General features: G+C 36.6%; 1 pseudogene; it reads left to right on the top strand.

Annotated features, from left to right (window-relative positions):
• Positions 1-11,859: 11,859 nt before the first annotated feature.
• LOC101130606 (GTP-binding nuclear protein Ran-like) lies at positions 11,860-12,503 on the top strand (annotated as a pseudogene).
• The last annotated feature ends 3,301 nt before the right edge of the window (positions 12,504-15,804 follow it).

The following is a 15,804-nucleotide window of genomic DNA, read 5'->3' as shown; positions in this document are numbered from 1 at the left end:
ATTTTCTCTCATTCCATTGGTTGTCTTTTCCTCTATGGTTTCCTTTGCTGTACAGAAGCTTTTTGGTTTGATGTAGTGTCACTTGTTTTTTGGTTTTGTTGCCTGTGTCATATCCATGAAATCATTGCCAAGACCAATGTCATGAAGTTATCCCTTAAATTTTCTTCTAGGATTTTTATAGTTTCAGGTCTTAATTTTAATTCTTTTTTCCATTTTGAGTTGATTAGGATGTATGGTGAGGCCAAGGAGGGCAGATCATCAGGTCAGGAGATTGAGACCATCCTGGCTAACATAGTGAAACCCCATCTCTACTAAAAATACAAAAAATTAGCCTGGCGTGGTGGCACACACCTGTAGTCCCAGCTACTCGGGAGGCTGAGGCAGGAGAATCGCTTGAACCCAGGAGGCAGAGGTTGCAGTGAGCTGAGATTGTGCCACTGCACTCCAGCCTGGGTGACAGAGTGAGACTCCATCTCACAAAAAAAAAAAAAAAGATAAGCATCCAATATCATCCTTTTGTGTGTGGAAGAGATTATCCTCTTTCCTTTGTGTATCTTTAGTACTGTTGCCAATGATCAGTTGACTGTATATGCATAAGTGTCCTTTTGGTTCTGTATTCTGTTCCTCTGGTTGATATGCCTCTCTTTATGCAGTGCCATAGTGTTTTGATTACTGTAACTTTGTAACATATTTTGAAAGCAGGTTAACAGGATGCCTCCAGCTTTGTTCTTTCTCAAGATTAGCTTGGCTATTTATAGTCTTTTATTATTTATTCCATTTGTTATTATTATTCCTGAAGTATTATTATTGTGACAATGGTATCAAAATAGAAAACCAAACAAATAAAAGATGACCATGAATGAACCACAGATGAATGTGTCATGAGCCAAGAATTATGATTAATATGTTTTATCTTCCTGAGACTTAAAAAATAATAATACTGTTTCTTCAAGAGACAAACTTCATAGAGAATGTCAGCATCTACTGAGGGATATAACTTTATAAAACAGAAAGAAATGGGCTTGGGATACAAATAAACCTGGCCTTCAATTACAACTCTTTTGCTTACAAACTGAGTGACACAGAATCACCCATTTCACTTATTTGAGCTTTTGTTTTCTCATCTGGCAAATGGGAATAATAGTACTTACCTGGCAGTACATTATGAGACATAGATGACATAAGACTTCTGGCAGATGCTAGATGCTTGATAACAGGCAGCTGTAATAGGTGATTGATTAAAAGTGTACAGAAAGAGAAGAAAAAGATTACTCCAAAGCTTTGACTCTAGTCAGGTGACTATAAAAATAATAATGCTATAAATGGAAATATAAAAATCAGGGAGGATGACCAGATTTTAGGAGTGGGATTTTTCTATGTTAGCAGTTTTTATTTTACATTTTATATGTAAGTCCCATGCCATCACTAAAGCAAACTTATAGGATAGAGACTTTCTCTCTGATATCCTGCTACATTTAGGCCTTGTGATGACTCCATTTCCTCATCATTGCTGCTGCTGCTGTTTATTTTCACTTGCTTTTGTTGTTTATTTCACTATAATATGTTATGGGTAAAATGAAATATAGATAAGGATTCAGCCTAGCTAGGTCTTGAAAACTCAGGGTAAGCGATGTCTCAAATGCTCAACACCATACCCAGCACTAACCATAAAGTACAATTGTTTGTAACCTACATGTATAATTCAGTAAACAAGAATTTCTTGAGGGAGGAGCCAAGATGGCCAAATAGGAACACCTCCAGTATACAGCTCCCAGCGTGAGCGATGCAGAAGACAGGTGATTTCTGCATTTCCAACAGAGCTTTGAAGAGAGTAGTGGTTCTCCCAGCATGCACCTTGAGATCTGCGAATGGGCAGACTGCCTCCTCAAGTGGGTCCCTGACCCCCAAGGAGCCTAACTAGGAGGCACCCCCAAGTAGGGGCGGACTGACACCTCACACGGCCAGGTACTCCTCTGAGACAAAACTTCCAGAGGAACAATCAGGCAGCAGCATCTGCGGTTCACCAATATCCGCTGTTCTGCAGCCATCGCTGCTAATACCCAGGCAAACAGGGTCTGAAGTGGACCTCTAGCAAACTCCAACAGACCTGCAGCTGAGGGTCCTGTCTGTTAAAAGGAAAACTAACAAACAGAAGGGACATCAACACCAAAAACCCATCTGTACGTCACCATCATCAACGACTAAAGGTAGATAAAACCACAAAGATGGGAAAAAAACAGAGCAGAAAAACTGGAAACTCTAAAAATCAGAGCACCTCTCCTCCTCCAAAGCAACGCAGCTCCTCACCAGCAATGGAACAAAGCTGGACGGAGAATGACTTTGACGAGTTGAGAGAAGAAGGCTTCAAACGATCAGGTTAATCCGAGCTACAGGAGGAAATTCGAACCAATCGCAAAGAAGTCAAAAGCTTTGAAAAAAAAATTAGATGAATAAATAACCAGAATAACCAATGCAGAGACGTCCTTAAAGGACCTGATGGAGCTGAAAACCAAGGCAAGAGAGCTATGTGATGAATGCAGAGGCCTCAATAGCCAATGTGATCAACTAGAAGAAAGGGTATCAGTGATGGAAGATGAAATGAATGAAATGAAGCGAGAAGAGAAGTTTAGAGAAAAAAGAATAAAAAGAAACGAAAAAAGCCTCCAAGAAATACGGGACTATGTCAAAAGACCAAATCTACATCTGACTGGTGTACATGAAAGTGACAGGGAGAATGGAACCAAGGTGGAAAACACTCTGCAGGATATTATCCAGGAGAACTTCCCCAATCTAGCAAGGCAGGCCAACATTCAAATACAGGAAATACAGAGAATTCCACAAAGATACTCCTCGAGAAGAGCAACTCCAAGACACGTAATTGTCAGATTCATCAAAGTTGAAATGAAGGAAAAAGTGTTAAGGGCAGCCAGAGAGAAAGGTCGGGTTATCCACGGAAGCCCATCAGACTAACAGCTGATCTCTCTGCAGAAACTCTACAAGCCAGAAGAGAGTGGGGGCCAATATTCAACAACCTTAAAGAAAAGAATTTCCAACCCAGAATCTCATATCCAACCAAACTAAGCTTCATAAGTGAAGGAGAAATAAAATACTTTACAGACAAGCAAATGCTGGGAGATTTTGTCACTGCCAGGCCTGCCCTAAATGAGCTCCTGAAGGAAGCACTAAACATGGAAAGGAACAACTGGTACCAGCCACTGCAAAAACATGCCAAATTGTAAAGACCATCAAGGCTAGGAAGAAACTGCCTCAACTAACGAGCAAAATAACCAGCTAACATCATAATGACAGGATCAAATTCACACATAACAATATTAACTTGAAATGTAAATGGGCTAACTGCTCCAATTAAAAGACACAGACTGGCAAACTGGATAAAGAGTCAAGACCCATCAGTGTGCTGTATTCAGGAAACCCATCTCACGTGCAGAGACACACATAGGCTCAAAACAAAAGGATGGAGGAAGATCTACCAAGCAAATGGAAAACAAAAAAAGGCAGGGGTTGCAACCCTAGTCTCTGATAAAACAGACTTTAAACCAACAAAATCAAAAGAGACAAAGAAGGCCATTACATAATGGTAAAGGGATCAATTCAATGACAAGAGCTAACTATCCTAAATATATATGCACCCAATACAGGAGCACCCAGATTCATAAAGCAAATCCTGAGTGACCTACAAAGAGACTTAGACTCCTACACAATAATAATGAGAGACTTTAACACCCCACTCTCAACATTAGACAGATCAACGAGACAGAAAGTAAAAAAGCATACCCAGGAATTGAACTCAGCTCTGCACCAAGCGGACCTAATAGACATCTACAGAACTCTCCACCCCAAATCAACAGAATATACATTCTTTTCAGCACCACACCACACTTACTCCAAAATTGACCACATAGCTGGAAGTAAAGCTCTCCTCAGCAAATGTAAAAGAACAGAAATTATAACAAACTGTCTCTCAGACCACAGTGCAATCAAACTAGAACTCAGGATTAAGAAACTCACTCAGAACCACTCAACTACATGGAAACTAAACAACCTGCTCCTTAATGACTACTGGGTAAATAATGAAATGAAGGCAGAAATAACGATGTTCTTTGAAACCAACAAGAACAAAGACACAACATACCAGAATCTCTGGGACACATTCAAAGCACTGTGTAGAGGGAAATTTATAGCACCAAATGCCCACAAGAGAAAGCAGGAAAGATCTAAAATTGACACCCTAACATCACAATTAAAAGAACTAGAAAAGCAAGAGCAAACACATTCAAAAGCTAGCAGAAGGCAAGAAATAACTAAGATCAGAGCAGAACTGAAGGAAATAGAGACACAAAAATCCCTTAGAAAAATTAATGAATCCAGGAGCTGGTTTTTTGAAAGGATCAACAAAATTGATAGACCACTACCAAGACTAATAAAAAAGAAAAGAGAGAAGAATCAAATAGATGCAATAAAAAATGATAAAGGGGATATCACCACCAATCCCACAGAAATACAAACTACCATCAGAGAATGCTATAAACAACTCTACGCAAATAAACTAGAAAATCTAGAAGAAATGGATAAATTTCTCGACACATACATCCTCCCAAGACTAAACCAGGAAGAAGTTGAATCTCTGAATAGACCAATAACAGGCTCTGAAATTGAGGCAATAATCAATAGCTTACCAACCAAAAAAAGTCCAGGACCAGATGGATTCACACCCAAATTCTACCAGAGGTACAAAGAAGAGCTGGTACCATTCCTTCTGAAACTATTCCAATCAATAGAAAAAGAGGGAATCCTCCCTAATTCATTTTATGAGGCCAGCATCATCCTGATACCAAAGCCTGGCAGAGACACAACCAAAAAAGAGAATTTTAGGCCAATATCCTTGATGAACATTGATGCAAAAATCCTCAATAAAATACTGGCAAACAGAATGCAGCAGCACATCAAAAAGCTTATCCACCATGATCAAGTGGGCTTCATCCCTGGGATGCAAGGCTGGTTCAACATATGCAAATCAATAAATGTAATCCAGCATATAAACAGAACCAAAGACAAAAACCACATGATTATCTCAATAGATGCAGAAAAGGCCTTTGACAAAATTCAACAACTCTTCATGCTAAAAACTCTCAATAAATTAGGTATTGATGGGACGTATCTCAAAATAATAAGAGCTATCTATGACAAACCCACAGCCAATATCATAATGAATGGACAAAAACTGGAAGCATTCCCTTTGAAAACGGGCACAAGACAGGGATGCCCTCTCTTACCACTCCTATTCAACATAGTGTTGGAAGTTCTGGCCAGGGCAATCAGGCAGGAGAAGGAAATAAACGGTATTCAATTAGGAAAATAGGAAGTCAAATTGTCCCTGTTTGCAGATGACATGATTGTATATCTAGAAAACCCCATTGTCTCAGCCCAAAATCTCCTTAAGCTGATAGGCAACTTCAGCAAAGTCTCAGGATACAAAATCAATGTACAAAAATCAAAAGCATTCTTATACACCAATAACAGACAAAAAGTGAGCCAAATCATGAGTGAACTCCCATTCACAATTGCTTCAAAGAGAATAAAATACCTTGGAATCCAACTTACAAGGGATGTAAAGGACCTCTTCAAGGAGAACTACAAACCACTGCTCAATGAAATAAAAGAGGATACAAACAAATGGAAGAACATTCCATGCTCATGGGTAGGAAGAATCAATATCGTGAAAATGGCCATACTGCCCAAGGTAATTTATAGATTCAATGACATCCTCATCAAGCTACCAATGACTTTCTTCACAAAATTGGAAAAAACTACTTTAAAGTTCATATGGAACCAAAAAAGAGCCTGCATCACCAAGTCAATCCTAAGCCAAAAGAACAAAGCTGGAGGCATCACGCTACCTCACTTCAAACTATACTACAAGGCTACAGTAACCAAAACAGCATGGTACTGGTACCAAAACAGAGATATAGATCAATGGAACAGAACAGAGCCCTCAGAAATAATGCTGCATATCTACAACTATCTGATCTTTGACAAACCTGAGAAAAACAAGAAATGGGGAAAGGATTCCCTATTTAACAATGGTGCTGGGAAAACTGGGTAGCCATATGCAGAAAGCTGAAACTGGATCCCTTCCTTACAACTTATACAAAAATTAATTCAAGATGAATTAAAGACTTAAATGTTAGACCTAAAACCATAAAAACCCTAGAAGAAAACCTAGGCAATACCATTCAGGACATAGGCATGGGCGAGGACTTCATGTCTAAAACACCAAAAGCAATGGCAACAAAAGCCAAAATTGACAAATGGGATCTAATTAAACTAAAGAGCTTCTGCACAGCAAAAGAAACTACCATCAGAGTGAACAGGCAACCTACAGAATGGGAGAAAATTTTTGCAACCTACTCATCTGACAAAGGGCTAATATCCAGAATCTGCAATGAACTCAAACAAATTTACAAGAAAAAAACAAACAACCCCATCAAAAAGTGGGCAAAGGATACGAACAGACACTTCTCAAAAGAAGTAATTTATGCAGCCAAAAAACACACGAAAAAATGCTCATCATCACTGGCCATCAGAGAAATGCAAATCAAAACCACAATGAGATACCATCTCATACCAGTTAGAATGGCAATCATTAAAAATTCAGGAAACAACAAGTGCTGGAGAGGATGTGGAGAAATAGGAACAGTTTTACACTGTTGGTGGGAATGTAAACTAGTTCAACCATTGTGGAAATCAGTGTGGCGATTCCTCAGGGATCTAGAACTAGAAATACCATTTGACCCAGCCATCCCATTACTGGGTATATACCCAAAGGATTATAAATCATGCTGCTATAAAGACACATGCACACATATGTTTATAGCGGCATTATTCACAATAGCAAAGACTTGGAACCAACCCAAATGTCCAACAATGATAGACTGGATTAAGAAAATGTGGCACATATACACTATGGAATACTATGCAGCCATACAAAATGATGAGTTCATGTCCTTTGTAGGGACATGGATGAAATTGGAAACTATCATTCTCAGCAAACTATCACAAGGACAAAATACCAAACACTGCAGGTTCTGACTCATAGGTAGGAATTGAACAATGAGAACACATGGATACAGGAAGGGGAACATCACACACCAGGGCCTGTTGTGGGGTGGGGTAGGGGGGAGGGATAGCATTAGGAGATATACCTAATGCTAAATGACGAGTTAATGGGTGCAGCACACCAACATGGCACATGTATACATATGTAACAAACCTGCATGTTGTGCACATGTACCCTAAAACTTAAAGTATAATAATAATAAAATTTAAAAAAAATAATTTCTTAAAGATGGTCATTTCTAAAGCTCATATATAATTCACCAGCATAACAAAGTTAACAACCTAAACAGACAACTAGATTGGGTAATTGTAGAAATCTTCTAGGAAAATGTATTATACCTTTTGGAATGAAGTTGGGTATTAGGCAGATAGATTTTCAGCACCAAGTTATAATGATTGTTGTATCTGTTAGAAAGAACCTGAAGTTAAGATTCAATTAATAAAGTTTGAAAATGTAGGGCACTGTAGTTTTTTTAGGGGTGCAAAATTTCTAGTTAAAATTTAAATATTAAATCAAAATGATCTGTTTTCTTTCCAATTTAAAGCACACTAATTCCAATTTTGTTATGTGACCTTGTATGACCCATGAAATGTGTGTAAGTCGTGAACTGTCATTTAAGAGTAAGAAGAAAATGAGACTACTCATCAACTGCATTGTATCCAGCACCAAAATCTTCCTGATGGAGTAAGATAAACATCCATTCAGCTACCTTTATTTTTTAAGAGTATCAAATGACACGACTTAATTTTACATGTCAAAATATGGGCAAACCACTGGGCATCATGGCACATACCTGTAGTCCAAGCTACTTGGTATGCTGAGGCAGAAGGATCACTTGAGCCCAGAAGTTCAGGCTGCAGTGAGCTAAGCTATGATTATACCAACACACTTCAGCCTGAGCAACATAGCAAGACCCCATCTCTAAAAATAAATGAATAAATAAACAGGCAAACTGTTAAAGGACTTGATGGTCATCAGTTAGCTAAAGGAAGCGACACTTTTAATAGTGTTATCTGTGGCAATTAAAAAGCAACAGAGAACTAAAGCAACTACAATAGTGGTATAAGGGGTATAACACTTAAACACTTCACACAAACATCATTCCAGACCAATTAAATCAGAATCTCAGAGACAAGTTCTTATTTAAAAGCTCACCACATGATTTTAATACATGCAGCAAGGGTTAGGTCTACAACCTTGTGTAAAAAAATAGATACTCAGAAATTTATGTTTCTTGCCAAGACAAAGTAACAAGGACCATATATACTGGTTATACTCCTGAAACAACTAAATCAACAAAATTTATCAAACAATAACTTTCAAAACATTACAATTCATGCTACAAAAAACATTGATCTCTGAGAAATGGGAATAATGAACAAAGTGAGTCCTATGATTGCCTAGCTATTATCTAAAAAGAGTTTCCAGGCCATGACACAAGAAAGAAAAACATAGGCAGAGTCCAGTAGTCACCCTGAGTAGAGAAGATGTTGCTGGGAGCCTATGGATACCACAGCAAGTAGACTCTGTAGAGCAGAGATACAGAGAGGAGAGGGCTTCAGAGATCTGCAGTGTCCACATCAAGTCTTCAACTAAGTACTAACCAGCTTACGTGTGTGTGAAAAATAACTGAGACCAGGAAAATAACCACCCAAAAGGATAATGGGGAACAACACTGAGAGTTCAGGCAGAAGAATAGCTCCTATTCTCATCAACAAAGTCTAAAACCTCATCATTCCAAAAGCATTGTATAAAATACATAGAAGGGTTTTGTATCAATATAGTACTAGGGAAATATTAGCCCTTAGACTCAATTCTACTTTGATCCCAATTCAAAAAAAAGACCTGCTAAAATCAAACTGTTTCCAAGTAACTTAAGTGCTTCAAACAACAAAATTTGAGAAGATTTGTTGAAATACAAGAATACCCAGAACACAAGGCAAAATTCACAATGACTGGCATTTAATTAAAAATTATTAGACATGCAAAAAAGCAGGAAAATATGAACAATAATAAGAAAAATAAGCAATCAAAATTGACACAGAAATTATAGAATTAATGAAAATGGATGTTTATACAATTATTATAACTATATTTCATATGTTCAAACAAGAAGAAGTAAAATTGAACATGTTAAGCAGAATTATGAAAAATAAAAACATAACACAAATCTAAACATCTAGAAATAAAACATTAGAATGTTCAAGAAGAAAAATACACTCTGAGATTAATGGCAGATTATTCATTCCAGAAGAAAATATTAGTTAATTTGAAGACAATGGAAATTATCCCAAATAAAACACAATGTCTAAAAAAGATTTAACAGAGTCATCAGTGAGCTAAGTGACAAATTCGACTTGTCTAATATGCATGTAATCGGAGTTCTTAAAGAAAAAAAAGGTCAAGGTAATATTTGAAAAGATAATGGCCAAAATATTTTCAATTTAATGAAGTACAAAAGTCCACAGATCCGAGATGCTCAATGAACTGTAAGCACACACACACAAAAATAAATAAATAAAAAGAAACCAAGTCACAACATGATCAAACTGCTTAAAATTATGATGATAGAGAGAAAAACATCTTAAAAGTAGCCATAAGGAAAAAAACATTACATACAAAGGAACATCAGTTGTCCTGAGTGTGGTAGGGAGGGACAAACATTAGGATGGCATTAGATTTTCATCAGAAACAATGTAATGCAGATGACAGTAGAGAAATATAAAGTACTGAAAAAAAATCAAATGATTATTTTATTTTATTTTATTATTATTATACTTTAAGTTTTAGGGTACATGTGCACAATGTGCAGGTTAGTTACATATGTATACATGTGCCATCTTTTACATAGCAAAAATATTTTTCAAAAACAAACTACTCTTTGAAGCATACAAAAATTGAAATAATTCATCACTAACAGAGCTTAAATACAAGAAATGACATAAAAAGTCCTTCAGCCAGAAGAAAAATAACAGATGGAAATAATAATCTGTGCTCAAATTAAAAGCACCAAAAATGGTAACTACATGTTTTTAAAATGATTTTTATTACTAATTAAGTATCTTTAAAAGATACGTGACTATATGAAGCAAAAATAATAATATTTTGGGGGGTTTATGACATATGTAGAAATAAAATGTATGACAACAGTGGTGCAAAGGCTTGGAGGAGAAAATGGAAGTATACTGTGGTAATATTTTTATAAAAATATGAAGCAGTATATTACCAGAAGGTAGAGTGTAATAAGTTAAAGATATTTTCTATAAACACCAAAGCTTTCACTAAAATTACACAGCTAAGCATTATAACTAATAAGCCAACAATGAATATAAACTGGAAGTATAAAGTAGTCAATTATTTAAAAATGGGAAAAGATAAGAAATAGAAAATAAAAAAAAGAGAAAAAGATAATAGACAAAGAATAGAGAGAAAAAAATAGCAAGAGAGTAAATTTAGACTCATCATATCAAATATCACATTAAATGTAAATGGTCTAAACACCACAGTGAAAGGCAGAGATTCTCAGATTGAATTTAAGAAATAAAAGGCAAGACCCAACTCTATATGCTGCTACAGAAGAAAAAAAAGTTTTAATATAAAACACAAATTAACTAAAAGTAAATGAATGGAAAAAGATATACCACGCTAATCCCATGAAAAGAAAGATGAAATGGCTATATTAAAATAGGATAAAATAGATTTCAGAACATAGATTATTATTGAGAATGAAAAGGTCATTTCATATGATAAAGAGGCAGAGCATCAAAACACATGAAACAAAAGCTGATCAAAGTACAACAAAAAAGAGGGAAATTCAGAATTATAGTCAGATATTTCAAAAATCCCTGTTCAGTTGTTAATAAAACCAGTAAACAGAAAATCAGTAAGAATATGAGTTGAACACCATCAATCAACTTTAATTGATATTTATAGAATAATCCATCCCACAATACTAAACTGTAATATATATTCTTCCCAAGTGCACATGAAACATTTTCCAAAACATACCATTTTCTGGGTCACAAAATATGCCTCCATAAATTTAAAAGGATTCAAACCATGCAATGTATGTACTATGAGCACAATAAATTAGATTATAAATCAAAAACAGAAAAAAATCTAGAAAATCCTCAAGTATATTGAAACTAAACAATGTTCTTTTAAATGATCCATGAGTAAAAGAAACAAAATAGAAAATTTCTAATTATGTGGGACTGAATGAAAGAGAAAACACACATTCTAAATTTTGTGAGATGCAGTTAAAACAATATTTGGAGGTAAATCCATAACACTGAACATCCATATTAGAACAGTGGAAAGGTCTCAAATCAATGACCTCGACTTGTACCTTAAGAAAGTAGAAACAGGAGCTGGGCACAGTGGCTCGCACTTGTAATCCCGGTACTCAGAAGGCTGAGGTTGGATGATTGCTTGAGGCCAGGAGTTTGAGACCAGTGTGGGCAATGGAGAGAGATCCTGTCTCTACAAAGAAAAAAAAAAAAAACTTAGCCAGGCATGGTGGCACGTGCCTATTGTATCAGCTACTTGGGAAGCTAAGGCAGGAAGATTGCTTGAGCCCAGGAGTTCAAGGCAGCAGTGAGCCATATCACACTACTGCACTTCAGCCTGGGTGACACAGTGAGACCCCATTTAAAAAAAAAAAAAAAGGAATAAGAGCTCAGGTGGAAGGGTGCGGAGATGCTTCTGGAAAGAACGCCGGGATGACTGGACAGGGAGAACCCCAGGTCCAGTTTAAACTTGTATTGGTTGGTGATGGTGGTACTGGGAAAACGACCTTCGTGAAATGTCATTTGACTGGTGAATTTGAGAAGTGTATAGCCACCTTAGGTGTTGAGGTTCATCCCCTAGTGTTCCACACCAACAGAGGACCTATTAAGTTCAATGTATGGGACACAGCCAGCCGGGAGAAATTCGGTGGACTGAGTGATGGCTATTATATCCAAGCCCAGTGTGCCATTATAATGTTTGATGTAACATCAAGAGTTACTTACATGTGCCTATCTGGCATAGAGATCAGGTGAGAGCGTGTGAAAACATCTCCATCGTGTTGTGTGGCAACAAAGTGGATATTAAGAACAGGAAAGGGAAGGCAAAATCCGTTGTCTTCCACCAAGAGAACAATCTTCAGTACTACGACATTTCTGCCAAAAGTAACTACAACTTTGAAAAGCCCTTCCGCTGGCTTGCTAGGTAGCCCATTGGAGACCCTAACTTGCAATTTGTTGCCATGTCTGCTCTCTCCCCACCGGAGGTTGTCATGGACCCAGCTTTGGCAGCACAGTATGAGCACGACTTAGAGGCTGCTCAGACAACTGCTCTCCCGGATTAGGATAATGACCTGTGAGAATGAAGCTGGAGCCCAGTGTCAGAAGTCTTAGTTTTATAGGCAGTTGTCCTGTGATGTCAGCAGTGCAGCATGCGTGCCACCTGATTGTTATCTAGCTAAGCGGAACATGTGCTTCATCTGTGGGATGCTGAAGATGAGTGGGCTTCGGAGTGAATGTGGCAGTTTAAAAAATACCTTCATTGTTCGGACCTGCATATTTAGCTGTTTTGGAATGCAGTTGATTCCTAGAGTTTCAAATATAAGACTGCTACATTCGGCCGGGTGCAATGGCTTACGCCTGTAATCCCAGCACTTTGGGAGGCTGAGGCAGGCTGATCACGAGGTCAGAAGATTGAGACGATCCTGGTCAACATAGTGAAACTCCGTCTCTACTAAAAATACAAAAATTAGCCGGGGGTGGTGGTGCGGGCCTGTAATCCCAGCTACTCAAGAGGCTGAGGCAGGAGAATCGCTTGAACCAGGGAGTCGGAGGTTGCAGTGAGTGGAGATCACACCACAGCACTCCAGCCTGGCGACAGAGCGAGACTCCATCCCCCACTCCAAAAAAAATGACTGCTACAGTCACATCACAATATTCAGTGGTGAAATCTTGTTTGTTACAGTCATTCCCATTCCTTTATCAAAATAAAGTTACATTTAAAATATCTTTAAAAAAGGGAATAAGAAAATAGAAAAGAAACTAGAAGCCAAAGAACAAATTAAAACCAAAGTAGAAGATAACTTATGAAAAAATCAGAGTAGATATTAATAAAATATATAAAGTCAATGAAAAATTAATGAAACACAATGCTACTTCTTTAAGAAGATCAATAAAATTGGTAAAGCTGCAGCCAAGCCAATCAGAGGAAAAAAGAGAGAAGACACAAATTACCCATTGTCAGAAATAATAAAGGTAACAACACTACATATTTTACACATATTTTTTAAAATAAGAAAATATTATAATGAACATTATGCCAATAAATTTGACAATTTAGAAGAAATAGGTAAATTTCTTGAAAGACACAAACTACTAATTTCATCCAAGTATAAATAGATAATCTAAATAGCCTATTAAATTAATTAAATTTGTAATTTAACCACCCCCCCAAACAAACAAAAAAAACCAAAAAACAAAACAAAACAAAAAACACCTCCAGGCCCATATGACTTTGCTAGAGAATTCTACCAAACATTTAAGGAACAAATGATGCCAATTCTACAAAAACTCTTACAGAAAATTGAAGAAGATGAAATATTTTCTACCTTCTTTCATGAGGCCAGAAGCTTTGGGAATATGAAAAACAGACAGACATTACATATAAGAAGATGATACAACATGGCTGAATAGGATTCATTCACAAAAAGCAAGATTGTTTTAACATTCAGAAATTAATCCATGTAATTCACCATATTAACAGCCTAAAAAGAAAAATCATATGATCATCTCAACAAATGCAGGAAGAGCATTTGACAAAATTCAGTGTTTCTGCTAAAAACTCTTAGCACAGCAAGGATAGAAGAGAACTTCCTCAATCTGATAGATAGCATCTATTTAAAAAACTTAAAGCTAATATCATATTTAATGGAGACTGATTGCTTTTTCCTTACGAACAGGAAAAAGGCAATGATGCCTTTTCTCACCATGTTCATACAATATTGGACTGGAAAGCTCTGGCTAGTTCAATAAGACAAGAAAAAGAAATAAAAGGCATCTAAACTAGAAAGAAGAAAGAAACTGCCTTTGTTTCCTGGCAAAATCATCCTCTATGTAAAAAATTGCTTGAAAATTACCAAAGAAATAACTACTGTTGCTAATAAGTGACTTTAGCAAGATTAATCAGTTTTATTTAGGTATTCTAGAAATGATTAGAAATTAAATTTTTTTAAACAATACAATTTACAATATGCAAAAAAAGAATTTTCATCCATACCTCATACAAAACACAAAAATTAACTCAAAATGGATTAGAGTCCTAACTGTAAAACTGAAAACCATAAAACTTCTAGAAGAAAAAAAATTTTATAGTCTTGGGTTAGGGAAAGATTTCTTAGTTATGACAGCAAAAACACAATACATAAAAGAAGAAATTGATAAATTACACTTCATCAAAATTAAGAGCTTCCACTCTTCAAAAAAAATTTCTAAGAGAAAGAAAAGACAAGCTACAGGTTGGAAGAAAATGTGTGCAAATTGTATATATGACAAAGAACTTATATCTATATAAAGAACTCTCAAAATTCAATAATGAGAAACCAAACAACCCAATTAAAAAAAGGGAGGAGGCAAAAGATTTTACCAGAAACTTCTCCAAGGAAGACATACAGAAGGTAAATAAACATAGGAAAATGTTCTCGAAATCATTAGTCATTAGGGCAATGTAAATTAAAAGCACAATGAGATACCACTATGTAGGCTACCACACACCTGTAAGAATGCCTAAAATTATTACCACTGGCCACGTGTTATCAAAGATAACATGGAACTGTCATACAATTATAGTGGGTATGGAAAATGGTACAACCACTTTGGGAAACTGTCAATTTTTTTAAAAGACAAACCTTATTTATGATATGATCCACTTATTTCAACACATGATCCAGCCATTCTACTTATAAATATTTACCCAAGAGAAATACAGGTATATACCTCATATATAAATATTAATAGCAGATTGATTTGTAATAGTCAGAAATTATAAACAACATATATGTCCACCAATACCTCAATGGATTTTTTAAGTTGTTATGGACTGAATGTTTGTGTCTGCCTAAAATTCATACATTAAAGCTCTAGTCCCCAGTGTGATGGTATTTGGAGATGGAACCTTTGAGAGGTAATTAGAGTTAGATTAGGTCATGTGAGTGGGGCCCTCATAATGTGATAGGTGGCCTTATAAAAAGAGGAAACTCTCTGTGTGCATGCACAGAGGAAAGGCCATATGAAGATATAGTGAGAAGGCAACTGCAAGCCAGGAAGAGAGACCTCATCAGAAATTGAATCATCTGATACCTTGATCTTGGACTTCCCAGCCTCCAAACTGTGAAAAATAAATTTCTGTTGGTTAAGCCACCAAGTCTATTGGCATTTTGTTGTGGCAGCCCAAGCCAACTAATACATTCATACAATAGAATGTTAGAGGCCTGGTGTGGTGGCTCATGCCTGTAATCCCAGCACTTTGGGAGGCTGAGGTGGGTGGATCACGAGGTCAGGAGATCAAGATCATCCTGGCTAACACAGTGAAACCCCTTCTCTACTAAAAATACAAAAAGAAAATTAGCTGGGCATGGTAGCGGCACCTGTAGTCCCAGCTACTCT

Source organism: Gorilla gorilla, chromosome 3 (genome assembly GCF_029281585.2).
Source record: "Gorilla gorilla gorilla isolate KB3781 chromosome 3, NHGRI_mGorGor1-v2.1_pri, whole genome shotgun sequence".
Lineage (NCBI taxonomy): Eukaryota > Metazoa > Chordata > Mammalia > Primates > Hominidae > Gorilla > Gorilla gorilla.
Note: the sequence above shows the minus strand (reverse complement) of the source record. Positions and strands in the feature narration are given on the sequence as shown.